This window comes from Ctenocephalides felis, unplaced genomic scaffold, assembly GCF_003426905.1.
Source record: "Ctenocephalides felis isolate EL2017-DRISC unplaced genomic scaffold, ASM342690v1 CF-g0.4_SCAFFOLD_01886, whole genome shotgun sequence".
NCBI lineage: Eukaryota > Metazoa > Arthropoda > Insecta > Siphonaptera > Pulicidae > Ctenocephalides > Ctenocephalides felis.
Genome location: NW_020538040.1, coordinates 149,077,552 through 149,097,919, shown reverse-complemented (window position 1 = coordinate 149,097,919; position 20,368 = coordinate 149,077,552). Strand labels below are relative to the sequence as shown.

At 28.1% G+C, this 20,368-nt stretch overlaps 2 protein-coding genes across 5 annotated transcripts in view; one reads left to right on the top strand and one right to left on the bottom strand.

The window, feature by feature from the left end:
• The window catches only part of LOC113378014 (ATP-binding cassette sub-family D member 2), a 191,183-nt gene that overhangs the window by 42,571 nt on the left and 128,244 nt on the right, over window positions 1–20,368 (top strand). The window lies entirely within an intron of this gene.
• LOC113378015 (adiponectin receptor protein-like) overlaps window positions 1–20,368 on the bottom strand; it is a 292,576-nt gene that overhangs the window by 156,456 nt on the left and 115,752 nt on the right. For 2 of the 3 annotated variants that reach the window (XM_026618512.1, XM_026618513.1), the window contains exon 3: window positions 7,072–7,187. The exons of the other annotated variant lie outside the window; for it this stretch is intronic. The gene's annotated coding sequence lies outside the window, so the exon portion shown is untranslated. The remainder of the gene's footprint in view (window positions 1–7,071; window positions 7,188–20,368) is intronic. 3 annotated transcript variants of the gene reach the window in all.

The window sequence follows — 20,368 nt, the reverse complement described above, 5'->3', positions numbered from 1 at the left end:
AATAGAATTAACCCTTTTCACTCGCATGCCGCCGCTCCGGCAATTCGTGAGTGGAAAGCTTAGCTAGTAAACATTACGGTAATTTTTGTTTTTTGACTTCATTAAGGAGAAGTTATGGTCTTAGGGAGCATAAGACTTAAACATTATGAGTCTACAAAAAGTGATTTTATTATAAAAAATCTTCATAGTTTGCAATAATGAACCATGTTATAATTCATACTTCTATTCTTACAATTTTTACAAGGTAACTAAATTTCATTTCGTATTTATTATGCCGATGATTTACGCATATTGGAAAGATTTTACAGCCTTTCTTAAAGCAAAATGCCACTTACACCTAGTGACTTCGCTTAGGGTAAGGTAAGTTAAAGTAATTGCAAAAAATAGAAATTAAAAATGTTTGTATATCTTTATGCTTCAAAGGTTTCTGAACATTTTGGCATACCTTGCGATTAGAAACACTGTATGTGTGTGTGCGCGCGTGTATGTATGTGCGAATACAATTTTGCATCCAAGATTTCGAGAGAATGGATCAACAGGTTTGCATGATTCAAAAAACATTAGATTGCTATTGATGGGGAGAAGTGCTGATTAGTTTGTGGCAAAGGCAGACTTAGCTGTTTCGAAGATACGAGGCAAAAATGCAAGAAATGACAATTTTGAAAGAATGGAGCGTTCTATTTGAATTATTTAAAAAACATATATCTCTTGTATAGATAAAATGAAAAATTGTTTAAATTTTTGGGAAGGCAGGTCTAGCCGGTTTTAAAAATCCAATAAAAACAAATTTAAAAAACGCCATTTGGCGATAAAAATGATCATTATACATATGCACATCAAAATATCAAATATTTTATAGAGATTTCGATAAGTACAAATTTTGTTTAGGTTTCTATGGGCTCCGTACCAATTTTTATATTTTTTTCAATTTTCAAAAAAATTTAAGTTTTATAAAAAATTTAAATTACAATTCAGAAGGTTCCAGCAATTTTCCTCAAGGCACAATGCCATAGACCACTAGATTATTTTATCCATTTTCTTGTATTTGATTCGCAATATTTTCAATTTATTACCATCGTCTTGCGTTCACTATCGTACATAATGTCGAAACTCATTAAGTTTCACAATTATTTTCTTCGTTTGATATTTAAACTTAAAAGTTGTATTAGAAAATTCAAGGTATATGCACATAGTTACTTGTTGTGCGTTCTGCCGTGCAGTGTTGCTAAATTTGGTATTAAATCCTACCTCTCAAATGCACGGAGTCAAGGTTTACTGGTGATGTAGAGACTATTGCCCAACAAGCTGCAAGAACTAGAATTACTTATTTCTAAGCTCTGTAGATGGATATAAAAGAAATCTCTTGCAAATAATCAAGATTGTCGCTTCTTAGTATTTACATTGTTATTCTTTACAAGAAGCAAGTTAGTGGTGTAGAGCTTTACGCCCCAAAGAATGAATATCGCAGTTGTAACTATTTTTAAGAAGTAATTCAATCTACTGTGAAACTAGTTGAGCATGGCATCGTGCCTTAAGGCAAATTGCTGAAACTTCCCGTAGCAAAAATTGAAAATTTTAGAAAAGCTTAAATTTTTTTTAAAACTGAAAAAGTAGATTTCTGAGAATTTTGAAATTTTTGAAATAATATGACTTTTTTTTAATATCAAATAGATATTGACTTATATAATCAACAAGTAACACTTTATTCTATTTTATTTTAATATCAAATAGATATTGACTTATATAATCAACAAGTAACACTTTATTCTATTTTATTTTATATGTTAAAATGTCAGCCCTATTAGAATAATTCTAATAACAAAAAATCATCAAATATGGGTGGATTAACCATTGGGTTACCATCTAAAAAATACGAAGTAAGGAGAAGTTTTAGCCAAACAGCTCATAGGACGTAAGATTCTGATTGCTGTTCAAAAATTAAAAAAAAAAAGAAAAAGAAAAATGTATATGTTAATATTTTAATCAGTCTCTTCCTTATATTTAAAATGGCATTATATAAACAAATTATTTTATCTGTTCATTTGAAATATTTTATGTAATTATTGATACACTATTGTCTTCATAATTTAAATTGTACAAATGATTTGAAAATAAGTGCGGTTTTGTAATTGGTTCAATAAGAAATCCCCATATTACCAATCCAATAAGAAATAGTGAACAAACTCTTTCCTTCTTTGGCGATTTATAAGACAAAGCTTCCTCAAAATTAGGTAATCCCATGTGGTTGCAAAAGGCATGCACCACAAAAGGTGCTGCAAAATGTCCTGTCCTCACAAATAAATAAGCTGAGTAAACTCCAAATAATGTTGTATACAAAAATTGGAATGAAGATATGATGATTGTAGTCTTCAAACACATCCCGGATTTTAATCTCTCTTGCATATGGTGATAATGTGCAACTCCAAAAAATAATGGACATATTAAAATCGACGCAAGTCTTCCAAAGCACTGCTGAAGTAACGGCAACATACAAGCTCGAAAAGTGAATTCTTCAGACAATGGAGCTACTATATGATTTCGCAGCCATACCAAATTTGTAAAATTATTCATGTATTCGCTGGCATTAAAACCGCTGTATTGAGTCATTGATAAGGGTCCAAGGAATAAGACCATTGTTAACATAAGTGGTATTATTGAAGCATTTACAATACCATCTGTCCTGAATCCGAGTAGTTCCCAAATTGTAGCTTTTTTAAAAAGTTCTTCGGAACCCATTACATACAAGAACATTGGTGATATAAACATCATGATAAATACACTAAAAAATCTTCTTTTAATTGTTAAAGGATGATCTCTTGGGTAATTGGAGCTCCAAATGTAAAGGCTAGCAACATAGGTGATTGAAAGCAACAAACACGCACCCACTGAATAGAAATAAACTGCTACAGACATTATTTTCAATTTTGATGACACTAGAGTTTAGAATATAAAACACTAAAATTGTATTCAGTCATGAATCTTTCAAACCACTCCCGAAATTGAAAATTGTTTGACATAACCTAAAATGTCAGATATGTAATTTCATTAACGACATTTTTCGATTTTCAACATGATTTTATGTTAGATTGTGTAATAAATTTTGAATTTGGTGCTAATTTCGTATACTTTGCGATAATTTTGAAAGGCACATTTTTATGATACATACACATACATACATACATACACATACACACATATATCCATTGTTTATAAGATATGCGAAAATGTTCAGACCCCTGAAACGTAAAAATATATAAAAAATTTAATTTTCGATATTTTTGCACTATTTATAACTTACCCTACGGTAAGTTAAAAATTCAAATAAATGTATTTTTTAACTTCCAGTAGGGTAAGTTATTGTAATAGTCAAAAAATCGAAATTGAATTTTTTTACATTTCTTCACGTTTCGAAAATTTCTGAACATTTTGCATGCCTCAGAAAAAATGGATGTGTGTATGTATGTATGGATACAATTTTTCGTCCACGTTTTCGAGGGCACGAATCAACCGATTTGAAGGGTTCCAGAAACATTTGATTCTTATTAATAGGGAGATGTGCTGATTAGTTTTCGGCAAAGGCAGGTCTAGCCGTTTCGGAAATACCGAGCTAAATGTACAAAAAATTGTTTTTAGTTTTTTGTTTTTAACTTCCCGAAGGTGAAGTTTATGTTTTCATCAAAAAATCCGATTCGCTAATTTAAAGTTTTCTCGACGTTTCAAGCCATTCTGAATCGAATGAGACCAAATTTGAAAAAAGTTTGTGTGTGTGTGTGTGTATGTGTGTATGTGCGTGTATGTGAACAGATTTTTTGCCGTAAATCGAAGTTTTCTCGAAAACGGGTGGACCGATTCCAAAAATTTAAAAGCCATTCGATGTATCTCGATGAGGACTATCGTTTATGCGACGATCGGCCGAGACGTTTTTTTATAAATAGCAGAATAGTCAAAAATTTTTCGTTCACGTTTTAGCCCGCAATTCTGAATCGATTTTGAAAATTTAAAAACCGTTCGAAAGATTTTGGTTGTGAATCGTGCTGATTAGTTTTTGGTGAAGATCGGCCGGGCCGTTTTCTTGTAATATACTAAAATATTACGGCCCTACGACAACTAGTTTAACTTTCAAAATTAGTCAAAGTTTGCAAAAATTGGTATCGTTTTTTGGCATTTGTCAAAATTAGATCCTTCATCGACATTTTCTCAAAAACGCCTGAACCGATTTCATGATCCGAGTCCTCATCCGATGAGGACTATCATTTGTAAGTTTAGTGCGACGATCTGCCAAGCCGTTTCTTTATAATTTAAAAAGAGGGTTAAAATTTTCGTTCACATTTAAGCTCATTCTACCAAATCGATTTTAAAAAATCAAAAACTGTCCGAAAGATATTAGTTGGGTTTGATGCTGATTAGTTTTATGTGAAAATCTACCGAGGCGTTTTCTTGTAATTAACTCTTGAAAATAAAATTTAAGCCGATTTTTATGGAACTTTTTTTAGCGATATATATCATGGTCTTATAGGACTTACTGCAATATTACGGCCTTACGACAAATAGTTGAATTTTAAAAGTTTATCAACGTTTGAGAAAATGAGTAGTTTTTCTGACGTTAGCTAAAATGAAAATTAGACGATTTACTTGGTATAACGATAGAGTACTTGATCTTAATGAACATACTAAACCATTAAAGTCCTACGGAAACTGTTTCAATTATAAAAATTATTAATTTGTGAAAATTTGCTAAAAAAGAATACTCCGAGTTCATTTTCAATTATGTGTAATAAATCCACTCGAAATACTTTTAATCACTCATAAATTAATCTATTTCATATTGATTAAGTCGATTATTTACACATATCGGGAAGTTCATGTAACTTGCCTCAAGGCTAAATACCAATACCAACTAGTTAAGTTTTTAGATCTAAGCATTCGATTTGAATGAATCAAAAAACTTTCTGCTTGTTTTCACAAAATAATTGTTTTTGAAAAAAAAATTTTTGCATATCGAAAATAATTCAGATTTGAATTTTAATTCTGGCTAAAGTTCTAAAGCTTACTTATATACTTAAAAAAAATAATTTGTAATTCAGTTTATATAACTCTTATAAATATTAGACAATATTACAGTATTTATAATAATCTATATTAAAACATTTAATATTTCTGGAAAATTTCGTTACGGTACGGGAAGTTCCAGCAATTTGCCTTAAGGCACGATGCCATACACAACTAGTTTTTGCTGTTTTTCAAAAACTTGTTATGTGGTCCTGTTTACTGCATAGGCAGGGTAAAATAGGACAGCCAAAAGACAAACAGCTCCAATGTCTTATTTTTAATTCTTCCCTCTACTTTCAAACTTTGTTGTTAGAAATTTTTTAACATTAATTGTTTTTTGTTATAATGGTGATGAACCTTTTTACCCGCGGGTCTTTAAGTCCTGCTCTTCTTTAGACCTATATATTTTGATATAGTTATCTCTGACCAATTTTGATCTATTATATAAATTTTAACCATATTTTAACCAATATATGATGATCTACAATAATATACTATTAATATTAATTTTAGAAGATGTCATTATTTTTATTTATTAAAATCTATATATGTAGATATATTTTTAAAAAATCATTCGCAAGCAAACGATACATAGGACTACCATCATAAGCAATTATTCTCTTTATATGAAAGTTAATAATTATTTTGTTCTCTATCGGAAGTTGTCTATGCCAATGACCGAAATTTTAAAACGTAATTTACTTCAGATATTTTTTTTTCATTTCAGGCTAAAGTGATAGAGCTCGAGGCAAATCTATATTCGACATGTCAGAGAGTTTAAGTGAGATTAGAAATTAGAAATTTTTGTTTAAATTATACGCAGATAAAAATCTTGTAACTGTATGCCATTGTGTCATCGGATATAATATGTACAAGAATTGATTTATTCAAATCTCATGCTATATCTGAAATGAACATAATTTGTGATACTGAGACTGTTAAATTATGGACATTACAAAACCAAAACCATTATGGATAGAAAGTTCGAGGAACTATCATATATAGACAGAAAAATAACGAAGAAATACTGTAAAGTACATATGCACTTTGACGGTTCAAGTAGAATTAGATCATGACTAGATAATGTGTTTTGTGAAACTTTAATACAAAGAAAAACGTAACACAACAATACATATTTAAAATTTTGCCTTAGTAACCAAAGGTTCTAGGTTTCAAGGACGACTTGGTATCAATCAGTAGTTTTTATTTGAAAATGTTGATCTAAGTAAGATTTCGTGCAAAAATTGCCTCCTCTCAAAATTGCTGCATCAAATTAAAAATATATCATCAATATTCGAGAAATTTTAATGATAAAAATATATCAAATAGATAGGAGAAAAGGTGGGATGCTTTCCAAAAAGATGCTAAGAAAAAGTTTTATTGTTATTTTATTATAACAGTTATTATTATTATTTTATTATAATGGGTTTAGAACTGTAAAATTCTGAAGGCTCATTAAGTAATTTGTTAACTTCCAGAATGATGGGTTATTAAAATCGCAAAAATCTCAACTTTAACTTTTTTGATAGCTTTGCACTTCAAAGCCTTCTGATCACATGCCTCATTATCAGAAAAAAAATTACGTGCGTGCCAGTACGTACATTTGCCACATTTTGGGGAAAAGTACTGAATCCATTTGGATAATAAGAAAAAAAAATGTTTCGTATTTTTAATGTGCAAATATATTGGTTTTTATACATGCAAATCCATGCTTAGAACATGTTCATAATATTGATCAGATCTTGAGGGTTTTATAAGTAGTTTTTATGATTTGACGTTGTTTCTATAGATGGCAACCCAAACAGTTGTCCCATCTCTATGTGATCAATTTTTATTATTACAATTTATGTAATAGTGATGAATATTTATTGATGCAGCAATGCGGGCCAAGGGCAACTGTCATTCAGAAACATATTGCTACCTATATTTCCAAATAAAAACTGATGTTATTACTGTTTGACATCGGGCTGCTGAAACGTGTATCAAACCTGTGATTTAAATCTTATGGCTCTAACCACTTACCTACGGGCAAACTTCTATTTGACGCAAAAAACTTGTTCTTTACATATGTACAATCCCAGTTGTCTCAGAACTCAATGTCAAGCCAAAACGGGGTGATAGTATTGTCCTTAAGTGTCCTGAAAAAAAAAAAAATAGAAAATAAAATTATCTCACGTTGTTTGGAAATTACGAGCTTTTGAGGGCAATCTAGAGTTTTGGTAAATTTATGGCCATTGTTTGGTTTTTGTGGTTGATTTTTATTAAAAGTTTGAATATCGTTCGAGTTTAAGAAGCCCTCCTTTGAAAAATGGTAAAATACTACTAATACAATTTTATTATTAAAAAAATTCAATAAAAAAAGTAATATATATATTGTATATTTAAGTAGAACGGTTATGATAGCTATTTGGCTACAAGAACAGTAATTTAACAAATCCCCGTATTTTGAAAACAACATGCTAATAATAAAAAGTTGCGAATAAAGAAATCCATTAGAATAGAAGGTGAATCCCAAATTTAAATCTTACATAAAATATAAATAAAATGCTTAGCAAAACTTGTTTAATTTACCGGTTTAAAGATATTCTTAATTTGGCAGTCGTGAATAAAAACGAAAGTATCAATCATATTCTGCTCAGGTGATCTTTTTAGAATTATCTAATAAAACCTGATTTACAACCTCGTATTTCTTGAGAAGTCAAATAAGAAGTGATGATAAATGCTTTCTTGAAATGACCTCAAACAAACAATATAATTATTTGCTCTTACATGGTTTTAAATAAAATTCTATGAAGATTTAGAATATATAAGGTTTTTTTTTTAAACTGTTATGAGCTCAATAAATTTAAAGAAGTATGAGATTCATCTGTAAAGCAGCGTGACTGATATTTTTGTCTTTCACAAATGTAGTATAATTTTTTCAAAATTTTTATTTGACCTAAATTTATATATGTTCCTATATATTAGAAAGTTCTTGGACCCTCAGGATCACAACAACGCTATTGTACAAGATTTTAGTAACAACTTCATTTTTAACCCCACCAAACTATAAATCTAGAAAGGGATCAGTATCAATCATCTAATTAATTAAATAACTAATTAAAAATAAAAGATCAAATTTCATTCGATTTATCAAACGGGCTCTGCTAAATTATTTTAGACAAGATGTATGTATTTCTGATTGCTAAATAAAATGAGTCAAAAAAAAAAAAAAAAAATTTAGACAAGAAACTTGACTTTTCAAATATAGTTCAGACTGTGTGGTTTATGTATGAATTAGCGATTTATATAGTGAGCTAATGAAAATCGAAAAAGTTGGTTGATTTGATTGACCCAAAATATTGGCCATAAATTTAGTATATACTAGATATAAAGACAAATTAAACATGAATCGAATTGAACTAAATTGTAAGGAAATTTGTATGAAGATATAGAAATTTTAATAGCCTCTGAAACTTCAGAGAGATAGTTGTAGTTATTGTCTATTATTTTCTTTTAATAAATTTTACCAAATGTTACTTTTTGAAAGAGGTAAATAAATAGAAATAAAATGAGTAAATTTTCTTGATTCTTCAGTGTACTTTTACTTTTTACTTTTTAAAATATACAGTTGGGTAGAGCTGGGTTTAAAGGCCCGTGGGTAAATAGGTCCACTACCATTTTCAATGAGCAAGAACAAATGTGGCATTTTCAACTTCCCATAGGATAAGTTATAGTAATCGCAAAAAATCCAGAATGAAAAAGTTTACATTTCAGAGGTTTCTGAAGATTTTTGAATACCTTAAAACGTGTGTGTCTATACGTATACTAGGGTGGTCCTTACTATGGACATTTTCAAATTTCCTTGCTCCCAAGGGGTCTAATGGTTCCAAATTAATAAAAAACAATTCTCTGAAAGTTTAGCTCTTAATATTGTCTTTTAGATAGAGCGCAAAAATTTTGCAGATCGTCGAATTTTCAAAAAAAAAAAATGACACGGATTTTTACTTTTAATTCATTTGTCGCTAAGTTATACCTAAAAATTTTTTTTTAATTTTCAAAATTGTTTCCATGCTATTTCTATACGAAGTTTGATTGAATTGCGCAACATCTAGAAGTTAATATTAAGAGCGAAAACTTTGAGAAAATTGTTTTTTATCAATTTGGAACCATTTGAGCCCTCGGGAGCAAGAAAATTCGAAAATGTCCATATTAAAGACCACCCTAATGTATATGCAAATACAATTTTTTGACGACTAGTTTCGCTTTTTTGCCGATTAGTTTTCGGAAACACGGAGGAACCGATTTGAATGACTCAAAAAGCATTTAAATCCTATTGATCGGATTTAAAAAATGGCCATTCTGTTTTTGAGAGAACAGAGCAAACCGTAAATGCCATTTGGCGGTAAAAAAATATTAAGAAAATCAAATTCAAAATTTTCAAGAATCTTCAAAAAGATGTTTTAAAAAAAAATTAAAGCTTTTTTTACAAAATTAAATTTCGGTATGGGAAGTTCCTGTATTTTGCCTTAAGGCACGATACACCGCTTGTTTAACAATACTATTTTAACAGATAAAAATTTATGTGTAATCGTCACCTACATTGTTATTTTTTTAACGAAAGTATTTTTTACGTTGTTAGTCATTTTGTTTCTAAGCAGGTTTGTATAGTTTCCAATACTATAATATAATTTTTAGGTATACGTTATTTAATTATTTTATAAGATATATTGTTATTTTTAAGTTAGATTCAACTTTTTTTTATATAACCTCTAGAATAGCTTACGTTTAATTGAAGCTAAAAGAATAAGAAAATAGTGAACAAAAATGTAAAATGATTTAAAAATAGCAATTACACAAGAGATCTCCATTAGTAGTTATTCTAACTCTGCTGATGAATTCCATGTAAAAATTGTATGCAGTGTTAGTTGATATTTTTTTATTTATTATGTTTAAAAATAAATATTTAGATTACGGTTTTATTGTTCAAGCTGATACTTAAACTTTCAAAATTTCATTGTTTATGCTAATAATAAAACTGCATCGCACTGATTAAATGACTATGGGTTAAAAAGGACCAGGCCACAAATTTTTGAAAAATTGCCAAAAAACACATTTCTACAACTATAAATTAGCTGGGGGTTTACTGAACATAGTCAGATAGTTGTTTGTTTGCTATGTGGTATTTGTAACTCAAATTGGACCTTGAAGACATAGAAAATTTTTAGTACTCTCAGTTCTAATATCAGCTCCCCGTTTATTACCCAAGTTCTGCGTAGATCACACGAGAGGTTTATGGGTCTAATTAATTATATTTCATAGGTCACACACAGGCGGCAGTCCTTGATAGAAATCTCGTTCGGTTCAAAATTGCCGGTTTCTCTTGATCTATCTCTTTCTTGACCCCTACTCATTGTTTTAAACTTTCACATTGTCAAAACTGCGTCTAAAAAATTCCATTCGAAATGAAGTGAGCTCCGAAATCGCAGGGTCAAAAGTAAAGATCTTATAATTTGTCTAGGAAATATAATTTTATATTTTATTAGTTTTACTTAAAAATAGAAAAATATGTTAAATATATTTTTTTATTAAATTAAATGGATTAACAAAAATCTACTTTAAAAAATTATATAGTTGCAAAATCACATTCCAAACGATTAGGCAATGATAAACACACAATTAAGAGTTTATTCTAATTTTATTTTTTTGCATGCTGATTATAATTTTATCTTTTTTTATAATGATGATATTATTATTTTTATTTTATAAATGAACTTTGAAAAATATTTATTAACTTTTTGTAGGGTAATAGTCCCAATTTCAAAATAATTTTTTTTGCATATCTTTACGTTTTAGGGGTTTCTGAACATTTCGGTCTATCCAAAATTCAATATGATCCAAAATGATTCAAAAATCCCTAGTGTATAAATATTAATTTTGTTTGTAAGAAATTTAAAATTTATCTTAAATACAATGTTTGTGAAGTGTTGCCTATTATAAAACACTTTACAAATTCAGACTTTCTTTAATTTGATAGAACATTTAAATGAATAGATTTAATTAAAATTCAACTATTAATAGTAATACAAAAATTATAATTAATCGATATCTCTTAATTGTATATTATAATGCAAGTAATCAGTCTATGGATTTTTTACCGACACCGTTCTCTTGATGGTTAATTATACTTGACTGGTAATTAAATTTTATTTAATATATATATATATATATATATATATATATATATGTGTGTGTGTGTGTGTGTGTGTAAGTATTATTAATCAGTCCGTATTAAGTATTTCAAAAACTGTGCGGAAAAATTTACAGCTTTGCTATAGATTTCTCTAGTATAACTGTTGTACAATGTGATTATGAACCGATCAAAATTTTAATCAATTATTTTTATCGATGGAAACCTTTTCGTCGCGATTATCTCAGAATTGTTTTAAAAATATTTTAGGGGATAGAGCGGAAAAATGTAAGCTTTTCCATAAGCTCTAAAAATCTTGGTCAAAATTTAATGACAAACGTTGACAAAAATTCTATAATTGATAAGTCATTGTCACTAGATAAACAATTAATTGTTTGGGATACTTCTACTAGAGTGACTATTATAAAACATGGAATTGTGGTAATAGGGTAAAAATTTAGAGTCATGTGTATTTTTTAATTTAATATTGAAATAAGAGAACCATGAAAGGGAAACAAAGATCATTGTGAATAGAAGTCCTCTATATTGGGAAGAGTGCATATATTATTAAACCCATCACATCATTTGTGAAGCTGGAACTTCCGAAATTCAGATTTACTTTCGATTTCAGACTTTCTCTGATTTTGCGTATGATTTAATATTGCGAAATACACATTGATAATTTTTTTTTTTTTAATACTTTTATTTGCATATTCAAATAAAGTTAGATACATGTTTTTTGTTTGGATGTAAATATTTATTTTAAAGTAAAAAAATAGCAGTTGTATTTGAGGAGTCTTCTCTATAAAATGCCTATGATAGTTGATTATTTCTTTAATTAAAAAAATATTTTTTTAGCTTATTTTCCTATATTTCTACTTTGAGCGAGAGTATGATATTCATTATACTTAACTTTTTACACTTTACATGATGTATTATCATAATTTAAAATTAAATGTTATAAATATAAATATATATATATATATAAAATATTAAGAGAATTAAATTTTTTTTTTGAAAAGCTATCAGAACTTGGAATTTTATAACCTGTCGTGATGATTATTATCTCAACCCAATGAATTTCTTATTCTACCTTAATTATATCTGGTCCTTTGGCATTATCTGCAAAAAGTGAACTATTTTAACATAGTTTTTTTCTATAATTCACCGGATTATAATAGGTTAACCTACCTAATACAATGAGTGATCCAGTTCAATCTATATACATATTATTTATTATTTGTGAAATATTATTATTTTAACAAATTTAATTTATTTAGTTATATGCATTTATCGACTTATTTGTTTATTCCTTTACTTATCTGTGTATTCATTATAGAGAAAGCAGTATTTATTATACATTTGAAATCGTATATGATATTAAGCTATATTTAAATTACAATGTGCGATTTTTTCTAATCTGTAGTAATTTATTTATATGTCAATCAAATTGAACGTAATTAATATTTTATGCAAATTAATTATATTCGCTTTATTAAAACTGAAATTGATTGGCTATTAATAAAATATTTACATTAAAAAGTTCAACATATCAGTTTAACGCCGGTTTAAACTGAATGGGTCAACCACCTGTAATAGATTATTAGGCTTCCTTCACACTAAAATCATAATAAAGTATACGATAATTAATACTGATTGATTCATAAAATATTGATTAATTGACACATTAAGACCTAATATTTTTTTTATTTCAATATAAATTAAAAGCTACCTTGTAAAGACCAAGTAACTAGGATAACTGATATAGTACAGTTGTTATTATTGAGTAACTAAAATTTTGATGTATAATAAAAATATTAGTGATATGTTGAATTTTGGTTTTTAATTAAACCCGCCTAATTAGCAAAACCAAATTAAGATGAAAATATTAATGAAAGCGTTTTAAGCATAATTGTGAAATTGATAATAAATATTTAAAAAAAGCTCTCCAAGTATCCTTTATATCGTAAAAATTATAATAAATCTAATTGAAAGATAATACAAAATTATTTTATTGCAAAGTACCAAATATAATTAAATTGAAACTATAACAGTATAAATTAACCTAAAACTTTTGGTTTAAATCTAGAAGATTTATTCTGTTGAGTTTAAAAGAGTGTGTGAAGTCATACAATTCTGCTGTTCATTTAGAAGATAAAAGATTTATTAATAGACTTATTTGGAAATAATAATTTCGAATTAAATTCCATGATAACTAACAGATTTTCGGTACATTTTATATACCGGAATAATTCACTAATATACAGTATATTGAGGTAACATTTTCAAATTTTAATACCAAATATAAAATATTGAGATGTCCTTTAAAATTACTGGCTTATTTTATAAATCGTTATTAATCTTATTGCACTCAACAAGAGAAGAGAAAAATATATCTTTACCTAGTTCAAAATGAATATAAATCTTTACATATAAAATTTCATAATATAATTTTGTCCAGATGTGATGAATATACTGGGTGTTCTAGAATTCAACGACAAGCCAAAACTGGGTGAAGGTATTGATTGAAACTAGCATAAAAACTTTATAAAAAGTCTCATTCAGGTTGAAAGTTATGAGTTTTTAAGTACAATCTATTGCTTTGGTCAAATTGGGACTATTTTCGGTTATTATGGTTAATTTATATTATTTTTGTTTATCTAAACTTAGAAACTGTAACCCTAAATAACATTTTTAAGATCACAGTAAAAAATATAAAATATGATTGATACAATTGTTCCTAGTTTTCTAAAACTAAGGCTATTTGTAAAATTATGAATCTAAAATTTTAACCAGTTCAAATGCTTTTGTCTCGATCATAAGGCTTGTGCGAATCTTTTTTAAATTTTTTAAACTTAATTAGAAAAATGCTCTAAAGAACTTGCAAATATATATATTTTCCATATTTAAAAAATACATGTATTCTATCGATGCGTATCACCCATAATTTATTTCATAAAAAGGCTAAATCACATAGCACAACGGAAAACGCAATTTTTCTTTTAGAAATTTTTTACATAATATCAGACGATGTTACTTGTTCGTATCAACACAAAATGAAAATTTTAAACGCTTTTATTAATAGTCTACAGATGACTAGCAAAAGGCGTCAGATGTTTCCATGTGAAAGTGTTTAATAATAACAGTAATTTTTTATAGTGGCAATCAATTAATGTAAGTTATATAACTATTTAATTTATTGTCATAATTTTTTCACTGCGTACGTAAAAATATACAATTTTATTATTATATATTACTAAACAATAATGTTATTAACTTAATAACTATTTACTAATCACAATTTGAAATATAAATCTTATGAACATTAGTATAAGTTATTATCTTAAACTTTTTATTAGTATATTATTTTTAATAATAAATAATTGAGATAACAAAAAAAGTGTCATTTTGCCTTAAGGTAAGTTGTAAAAACTTTCCGATGTGTAAGTAATCGACATAAGTTAGTAAGAATTTAGATTTAGCAATTTTTGTAACGACAAAGTTTATTCCAAACTTTCATTTTTTTTGTGATTCGTTTAACCATGAACTCTATTATCATACAAAGTTTAATGAAATTCATAACATAATACGTTTTTCAATTTTGGAGTCAAACGATTTAGAGTGACTTGAAACTTTGAAAAAACAAAATTAGGAAATCGGATTTTCTGTCAAAAACGAACTAATTAGTGAAGTTAATAGATACATTTACTCTGCTAGATTTGAAACTGAATAGATTTATCGCTCATTCCGATAAAAAATTAAAACAAGTGGCATTGTGCCTTGAGGCACAGCTGCTCAGCCATAGCTGCTGCTTAAAATTTTGAAACTCTGAATTAATTAAAAGATATTATTTTTTTTTGAAATTTGAAAAAAACTTATCACCACTTTTCCCCATCATTACGAATTGCCCCGTTCTTTCAAAAACTCGATTCTATTTTCTGCAGTCTTTGCTCCGCAACTCTAAAACGACTGGACCGACTTTTTCCAAAAACTAATCAGCACATCTCTCTATTAATAGGAATCGAATGTTTCAAACTATTCAAGTCAGATGATCCGTGCGCCCGAAAACGTGGACGAAAAATTTTATCCATACATACATATACACACACACACATCTATTTTTGCTGAAGTATGCCAAAATGTTCAGAAACTTTCAAAACGTAAAAACTTACCCTACGAAAAGTTAAATAAAAATAATTCAAAAAAATATTTGTAATCGGCTTTGAAATGCATTACAAAACTTGTGGTGCACTGGTTGAGAACCTGAGCTAGCAAAAACTAGTCTCGGATTCGATACTATGCTTGGCCAGCCCGACATCAAGCAGGATTATATCAAATTTCCACTTGATTAGTATATTTTTCAAATGTAATCTCAAGTGAAAATCTTTTGTGGGCATTGCTGCAACACATTCACGCCAACACTATTAGATATACTGTTCGGACGTCTTCTCGTTTTATTATAATGGTCATGAAGGTGACAAACTTCAGGGCATTAAGCTTTACACGGAATGGTTGCTACCCCTGGTAGAGGGGGTAGCGGAGTGTTTTAATTGAACTAGTGTTCACATGAAAAAGTAAAGTCCGCTTAACAACATGTTATATTATATTAACAACATGTTATATTATGTCATTATAACTTGATATTAAATCAGTGATTGTAATTAGAAGTGCAACAAATACATAATATACAAACAAATCAGTGTTTAATACAGTCCACAGCTACAAAGGTTAAATTATAACCCAACAACCTGAATTACCGAAGAAGAGTTTTAATAAATTCTATAACTACGTAACATAAAGAACATATACATATCCATATAGTTTACACATAAGAAAAAAGAGTGGTTGACCGCTGAGTTGCCTTCTCGAGTAAAATTCTAGGTTAGGATAGCAAACACAGATCATAGAACACGTAGTTCTAGTAAAAAAACCTGCTAGCTTTAAAATTTAATACATCTCAACGTTTATTCTGATAAAAGGAGCAAGATTTATAAAAACATAAAAATAAGCAAAATGTATTACAAAACAGCAAATAAACTAAATATTTGTCCAAAATGCAAATATTGCATTAAAAATTTGTATCTTCCTATCAATTAGTTATCAAATTATATATAGTTTACGAGAATCGTTTAAAATAATTTACTACCCTGAGATGAAAAATTTGCTAACTATACAGTATATAATAGTTTTAGTACATATTAAATTTTATATCCGTCATTAACTGTAATAGTCAATTACGTGTTAAAGTCGCTACATAACGTCGACCACAAATTGATTGAAATATATAATCAAATCTACGAAAGCAAGGTTTCACTTTTGAGACGTTCATTAACTTCCTAGCGAAGAGTAGTAAATACTAAATAGCAAAGCAAAAAGTAAAATTGCTGACAGTCATCACCATTAGAAGTCGCGATTGAGGAAGGCCATCGTTTGCTGTGGCCCTTGATCCCAATTTCTGATGCTTTTTTAATTTCTCTATTTGCTTTTTTATCCGACCACATTAGGACCATCAAAATATAAAGATTATAAAATTAAAAATTATGATAAATTTAATTTATTAAAAAAAAACTGCTGAAAAATTGATTAAACTAGTTGTAAGTGGCTTTTTGTTTTAAGAAAATGCTGCATGATGTGTAAATAATCCACTTAATTCTTGTTATCATTGAGATTGAGCTCAATTATAGAATAAAGTTTAAATAAACTATGAATAAAATTTTCGCTTATGGCATACAATTGTGAGGCTTTGCGAGCAAATCAAACATTGTGCTAATGCAACGTGACGTGCCCAGTCTAAACTTTTGAGACAGTTACTAATGCTTCATGTTCATAAGCAGTAAAACCTTACACGTCAATCTTAACATAAAATTTATAAACAGAGTTATAAAAATAAACAGTGTTAAACAATTTCAAAAACTGGAACATTATTCAAATTCAATAGTCACTCAACTTCTTGAGACACCAAATTCAAGAAGACTGAAAAGGAAGCTGCCCAAGATAATATTGAAGACCTTTAGCACTATCACACCGTTGTAGAAATGAATTAGAATTGGTAAATCACTAATCGGAGAGATTCTCCAACTGTCGATATAGTATATATTACAATAATTTGTATGTGTGTGAGTGAATGATATAAGCTAAATAGCTCATAGGATTGTATTCTAATTGCTGTTGACTGTATATAGACTGTATTCTAATTGCTGTTGAAAAAAAACTAATTAATGCAATTTTCAATTGATATCTTTCAAACAGGCTTTTAATATCTGTCGGGGTCTTGTTTGAAAATTGACTAGTTTTATTACCACTACCAAGACCTGATATGAAGAAAGCCCTAATCTCAACCCTCTCAGATGTTGAGCGTCATTGTCACAGTCTTGTCGCAGTAATTGGTTCAAACATGTTTCGCACCTTGAAATATTTATTTTGAGGGAGTTATTCGCATTTTCTCATTTTTTGGGTACTTATTTATTGATATTCGTAATTATTTCAATTAAAAACAATTAACTTAAGCCAGTACTAAAAATTTCAATAAATTTTACTGTAATTATCAGGTGTTTGGTAAAATTTTAATTATTTATTCATTTTTGTTCAATTTTGGACAAAACGACATGCAATGGACAAAATGGCATAGTAGTATTTTGTAAGCATCACAGGACCAAGAAAAAAATTAAACTTGTCAATGGTGATTAGCTTTAAACATTTACTTCAAATATATATGGAATAATTTTGAAACAAACTAAAAAATCTACTGGTAAAAAGAAGAGACTTGCATTTATTGCAAAATCCTCCTTTTCCCATGTATGACGTGTACCCTTTAGGTTCATGCTTCATGTGCTAATATCCCAAGAGGACGAAAGGATTTATTTGTGAACTATTTTCTTCAAAATTAGCATATTATTATGTCCTTACCCTATATGTCATTTTGTCCGTACCATATTATTAGTCCAGTAATTTGGTGCAAAAAAAGTTGTTGCCGGTATAGTACTCTTGAAATTCTGAAAATTGATATTCTTATAGAGTATGAGGTGCTCTTTAAGAATTTCAACTTTGCCATTTCGAATTTTAACAGCAAGTCGCCGCCATATTGGAAAAATGGCGTCGAAAAACAGTTTTTTTACAAATAACTCCTTTTCGGCTCCTTGTACGATAAAAGTAGTTATGTACGAATTAAACTAGATTAAATTTCCTAAAATTCATTCAGTAACCGTTTTTTCGTAAAATTTATAGTTTCAGAGTACGGGCGCCTCAAAGTGCTCTCTGAACTTGACCACATTCTCTTCAATAAATAAATATTTTTAATGTTAAATTAAGCAAACAAGGTCTAAAAACAAAATAGTTGAAATATTTTTCTGTTATTTTTTTGCTGATAATTGAACACTTCAATGGCAAAATATCTACGAAATTGAACTAGAGAAAACTTTCTATAATTTCCGTACCATATATGGACAAAATGTTTTTTGTGATAGGTTGCATTTTTTATTAATAAATTTGTAATTTTAGTTCTTTCTTAATTAAAATACTATCTTACCGGTAGTATATGAACAAAGACGAGTAAAAAATAAAACACCATGTCATTTTGTCTGTACAAAAGATACAATTATATCTTTTGTCTCAAAAAAATATTCTACGAACAACTTACAAAAAATTTAAACTGTACAAAAGATACAATTATATCTTTTGTCTCAAAAAAATATTCTCCGAACAACTTTCAAGAAATTTAAACAGTAAATCGCTAAATTGAGACATGAATCATAAATTTTGAAAAACGTATAACTAGTTTTGAGAATACGAAGCGTATGTTCAAGATTTTATTTACAAATATGCAAACATGCAAGAATAAACTTAGAAAATTTGAATATTTTAGCAAAAAAACTCACCACTGATTCGGGAAGTTATATATATAGTAATAAAAAAACTGTTTAGTTAATAATTTTTGCGCATGTTTACTTTCAATTGTCACTATTGTAGTATATGACAGAAGTAATTAATTCAACAGTCGACTTTATTAATATTTAGCTATTATATTATTTCTACAATAGATCTCAATAGCAAGGTAATAATAATAAAAACAGAAGATGATTACAATGTGATTAAATTCCGCGAAAGGCTTTGAGGCCACGTCCATGATATTTATTTGAACAAAAAGTTTATTAACATTTTTTATGTTCGGTATTAGTAATCTTTTCTAGATAACAATTAATTATTGTACTAAATTTTTATAGTTTGTTATAGAACATGAATTTTATTGCATGGAATATATGCAGTTTAGGCGATTTTTATTGGTGCACTTTATTTTTATCAACCACTATACGATAAAAATAAATTATCATGTATTTGCAATTTAAATGTATTTTTCGACAAGGTTAATTGACCTATCTTCTATGTAACTATGTTGAGCTTTATTTTTGCATTTTTGCATTTAATTTAATTTTAAAAATAAATACTGAAATACTCTTACGATCAATATTTCAGTTTTAAGGTAAATTAGAGCTGCTTATCCAAGTAGACATGTAAAATAAAATTAACATATAGAAAATAATAGGAAAAAAATATTGAATATTTGCTAAATTTCACAAGTAAAATACGAATATCAATGCGGGTTTGTTAAAACACATTTCATTTTTCATTTTAAAATTCAAGCTAATTTTTATGGAATATGTAGATTATATTCATTTACATAAAACTCCGCACTTTGAACTAATTGTAAGTAAATATACAAATATTTTATATTTTTCTAAAAATTGACAATTTTAGTGAGAATAAAAATTTGAAACATTTTTCATACGCTTTATAAACTAGTACATTTGATCACTAACAATTATTTTAAATTTATTTATTTTTTAAACAGAATTTCTAAGTCTGCATCTATTTATTTAATTATATGCAATACTCGCCCGGGATTTGATTAAGAATCATTTCTATTAATTTAAAAAGTAAGTGGTTATTAAATATATAAACTAGACAAATGTCTGTGCGGGCAAATTTTTAAGAAAAAAATATTAGAAAATTCGAAAATTTTATACTTCTCATGGTACAAACATGGTTACAAATGGAGTTAATTCGCCATTAATTCACAATTACTTAATCACTTATTTTGTGAAGACATTATATAAGAGGTTGTTTTAATACACTAAAGATAAATTATTAACACTT